The following is a 5,149-nucleotide window of genomic DNA, read 5'->3' as shown; positions in this document are numbered from 1 at the left end:
AAAAAAATAAAAGAAAATGATGGAAATGTCAAAAAAAATAAAAGAAAATAAGTTTCACATGTGATATGTGGTCTAGTTATTGGGAAAATTTACAAATATGAATTTCGACTTTATTTACAAAATCTCTCTGGAATTTGTAAAATGGGCATAACTTTTGCATACGAACTCGGATGAAAAAGTTTTTTATATGAAAAATCATCTACTCGAAAAGTTACATCCGATGGAGACGGCCTTTGGCCTGTTTGCAAATTTCTAGAATCCTCAAATTCCAAAAGGAAAAAAAGTTATGCTCAAATTTCAGTTTTTTTAAATTTTCAATAAATCTGGTCAAACTATGGTCAAACTACTTATTCAAGAAGTATTAGTGTTACTAAATAATTATTCAAGAATATTAGTGTTATTAAATAATTATTTCACCTTTTTGAATTTTGGTCAAATCTGGTCAAACTATGGTCAAACTGTGGTCAAACAATGGTCAAACTACTTATTCAAAAATATTAGTGTTACTAAAAAATTATTGTTTTTTAGAACAATAGTTTTAAACTCAAACAGTGAAATATGTGACTTCATGCTCAAGCTAAATTCCTGAGGGTTAATAGGATTGACATCTTACTATTGTCAGGAAAACAACAAGTGCAGACTTGGAAACGAGGGAGAATAGAACCCGGAAGTTAAGCATGCTCAGGCTGGAGTAGTGAGAGGATGGGTGACCATTCAGGAAGTGAGATGATTTGGAATGATGAGGGGTGATTAGAGATTAAATTGAGCAGTGATGAGGGGTGATTAGAGATTAGAGGTTAAAATAATTCAGAAATTTGAAAATAAAAAAATTCAAAAAAAATCAAAAAAAATCAGGAAATTTCCTTTAGTACCGGTTGGTGTTACCAACCAGAACTAAAGGTGGACCGGCCACGTGGAGGGCCTTTAGTCCCGGTTCTGGATTGAACCGGGACTAAAGGGTCAGGGCATTAGTACCGACACTTTAGTCCCGGTTCCAGAACCGGGACTAAAGGCCCTTACGAACCGGGACTAAAGGCCCTTTTTCTACCAGTGATCCTGCATAATACCACAGAAAAGAATATATTGAGGATAATTACAGGTAATGATTGATCAAAATGATCACTACAGCTAGCTTGAGACTTAAATTACAGAAAGAAATCACTTACAGACAATAGCAACTGACGATAGATTTGTCGAGGGCGTCTTTATTGTATAGCTGAAATAGTTCTGAATACTCAACGGTCACATCTTTCTAATGGTAGTAATGCTCCTTGTTGACATTCACCATGAGGGACTCTCGATTGGAAATCTTGGTAATGTCCATGTACCATTGATGCAATTCATACATTCTCGTTGGGAGCTTATTGACCTCCTCTGGCTCGACCAAAGGTTGGCCCCGGGCATATTTCCGTTTTATTTCCTCCTCTCTAGTCGGAGACATGGGCTCGATATCGAGGAATTGTCCAACAGTGATCCTGATCGATTCAGCCTGCGCAATATGCTCCTCGGTTATTACCACATCGCCCACCCCAGGAACGTTAACAGGTTGCCCACAATAATATTGGGCGCGCCTACTCTCATGTGTTGCTGGCACACGCCTGTTCTCCCAGCTGGGGAACGGTTTTACCGCTCCTTTTGCCAGCTGATTTGCTCGAGCTCGAGCTTGCCTCTTTCTGTAGACGTGCTCGATTTAACTTCTTGATGTGGCGCTCATAGTCTGTGTCAACAGGCTTGGGAGCTGGTGGTCTAGCCATACGAATGAAGTGGTCAATGTTTTCCACAAGCACTTTCTCCCTTGGTGGCGGTGGCGGTTTCGGTGCAAAATGGGCTTCCACCTCGGCCTTCGATATGGCTACGTTTTCCTCCTCGGACTTGTCGTAAGGCCTCTGCGGAAGAGGCGCGAGGCTTGGACCATATTGAAATTGCTTGCCTCCGCCTGTACCTCCAGTACTACCTCGACTTGTATCGCTACGCACCAAAGCTGAGGCGGCTCTCTTCCGTGATTGCTGAGGCGGCGAAGACGGCTGACGTGGCTGAGTTGGAGGAGGAGGAGTGGCCTGAAGCTGTGCCGAACTTGGAGGAGGATTGGCCTGACGCTTTGCCGGACTTGGAGGAGGAGGAGTGGCTTGAAGCTGTGCCAGACTTGGAGGAGGAGTGGCCTGACGCGTTGGTGGACTTGGAAGAGCGGGAGTCTGCTGACTCAGTGGCGGACTGCGACGAGGAGTCGGATGACGCGGTGTCGGTGGCCTTCGAAAGATGATGCACTCCTTTCTCCATAGGATGATATGATGGTTGGCCTCTCCTAGTGTGTGCTCATCGTCACCTCCAGGAATGTCAAGCTCTAGCCCCGAATATTGGTCCACCACCTCATCAACCAAGACACGAGCATAGCCCGCTGGAATCGGGTTGCAATGGAAGGTTGCCTCGGGGGGATTTGTAAAAGCAAGGGCGTCCGCCACCTTCATGGATATGTTCTTCATTTTGAAGTGTAGCTCGCAGTTAGTGTTCTCCATGATGTCATCCACTGGGTACCTATCCAGCAATGCGTCGCCCGGGGCAAAACCCACGCTGCTTCTCGGCATGGATGGGACGGTGCTATCCATTGGTGGATCATCCGCTAGCTGCTGAGACCCCCTTTGCTGGCTAAGTGAGTCGATCTGTTCCTGCTGCCGCTGGAATTTGACTACCAAGTCCGCGTGCGCTGATTCTAGGCCTTGAAGGCGTTCATAGTCTAGCTTCCTCTGCTCCTCCTCCATCTTCCTCTTCTTCTCCTCTGCAATCTTCTTTCTCGCACGGGTTCTGTAGTCGGTGTTCCAGTCCGAAAACCCCTCATACCACGGAATAGCGCGCATGCCTCATGTTCTTCCCGGGTGTTCAGGATTTCCCAGGGCACGCGTAAGCTTGTCGTTCTCTCTGTTGGGCTCAAACAACCCCAATCGAGCCTCTTCTATTGCAACAAGTAGCTTATCTTCGGCTCCGTCCAGACATGCCTTCTTCGAAACTTTGCCTGTCTTCGGGTCTAACTCCCCCCATGTGCATAGAACCAAGTCCTGCACCTAGGGGGCCAGCTCAATGTTTCTGGAGTGACACCTGCATCCAGCATCTCTTTCTCAGACTTATCCCACTTAGGCATTCCCACCGCATAGCCACCTGGCCCCAGCTTATGGAACTTATCCTTTTTTGCGGTATTGGCCTTGTTTATTCTGGACCGTTCCTTAGATAATTCCAAATCCTTGAATTTCACGAAATCGTCCCAATGAGAACTTTGCTTCTCTAGTGTTCCCTCGAATACTGGAGTCTTCCTTCCTCCCTTGATGTACTTGGCCCATTCACGAATCTTGTGGTTCTTGAATGCAACCGCCATCTTCCTAAGAGCAGCGTCCTTGACTTTCTCCACATCTGCATTTGTGAAATGATCTGGTAGGGTGAAATGTTCCGTGAGCGTTTCCCAAAGCAAATGTTTTTGTCTGTCATCGACAAAAGTAACTCCTGGACGTGGCTTTGCTGGCTCTCTCCATTCTTGAAGGGAGATCGGGAGTTGGTCCTTCACAAGAACTCCACACTGACGAATTAACTTGTCCGCAATCTTCTTAGGCGCTAATGGTTCGCCATTAGGTCTGATTGCCTCGATATTGTACTTTACGTCCTCCTTCAACTTTTTGTTCGGGCCTCGTTTCGTCCTGTTGCCTGAAGATTTGCTCGATCCGGATGGCTGAAAGAAGAAAGATCAATTCATTAGTATATCGTCAAGTCATTTAAAACATGTGATGATCACCAGATGCCTGCTTATATAAATATCTATACCTCGCCGGTCTTTGTTGTTTCAAGATCAACATTTTCTTCGTCATGTTCAAAGTTCATGACTTCATCAATTCGGTCGTCGCGATCGAATATCATATCACCCTCCCCGGTGTTGTTTAGATATTCGGAGCCGTCATAATCTTCTTCATTCTGATCATCATCTGGCCCGCGAGGATTGCGTATGATATTGAACAGGGCCTCTTCTCCCTCTCTGCCGGTATTGTCCTCCATAGGTTTTGTTTAACTAATCCAAAAGAAATATATTCAAATTACAATGCATGGATGCAATCAATTAATAAGGAAAAACTGAATCAATCATAGTACATAATAAGCATCATCGAATATAATCTCGAATACGTCGTCTCGAATAATAGATATAATCTCGAATACATCGTCTCGAATAATAGATATAATCTCGAATACATCGTCTCGAATAATAGATATAATCTCGAATACATCGTCTCGAATAATATATAATCTCGAATACATCGTCTCGAATATTATATATCGAATACATCACTGGCTAGGTAGCTAATAAAGATCGAATACTACAGAAGAATCTAGGACACTCGCGGTTCCTGCGGCGCGGGCGGTGGACACCCAAAGAGAAGGAACCCTCACAGGATCATAGCTGAAGTGAGATCCCTGAAGAAACTGCCAGGTATTGGAGAACCTGCCGCCCTCTAACGCAACCATGTAGCGATGGACGTGCTCGTCCTCCTCCCTGACACGACGACGTACCACCTCCGATGCGGCCGGCTCCCTCCGCACCGAAACTGGCCCACGCGAACACCACCAAACGAGATCAGGGTTGACGACAGGACCCGGGGCCGGGTTCCTCATCAAGCGGCGCGCCCCTCCAGGCAGCACCTCCCAGTGCCAGCCCGACGGAGCCCAGTCCCGGACATGGGTCAGCCAGACATCGTCGCGGATGGGTCGACGGCGAGGATGCGGGCCGGGCATCGTCGAGAACAAATACTAGCTATATGCCTGCAAAAAGTAACATTTTTTAATGATTGGATTTTGATAACTAAAATTTCTAACATTTCTATATAACTAACATTCCTATAACATTTCTAACAATGCTATATAACTAACATTTCTATAACATTTCTAATATTTCTATAACTAAAAAACAGAAAAAAAATATATAACATTTCTATATATATAACTAACATTTGTATAACATTTATAATATTTCTATTACTAAAAAAAGAAAAATTCTAACTTTTTTATAACTATTTCTATAACTAAAAACAGAAAAATTTCTAACAATTCTAACTTTTTTATAACTATTTCTATAACTAAAAAACAGAAAAATTTCTAACAATTCTAACATTTCTATAAC

Source organism: Triticum aestivum, chromosome 5A, assembly GCF_018294505.1.
Source record: "Triticum aestivum cultivar Chinese Spring chromosome 5A, IWGSC CS RefSeq v2.1, whole genome shotgun sequence".
In the NCBI taxonomy this organism is placed as follows: Eukaryota; Viridiplantae; Streptophyta; class Magnoliopsida; order Poales; family Poaceae; genus Triticum; species Triticum aestivum.
This window is presented reverse-complemented; position numbering follows the sequence as displayed.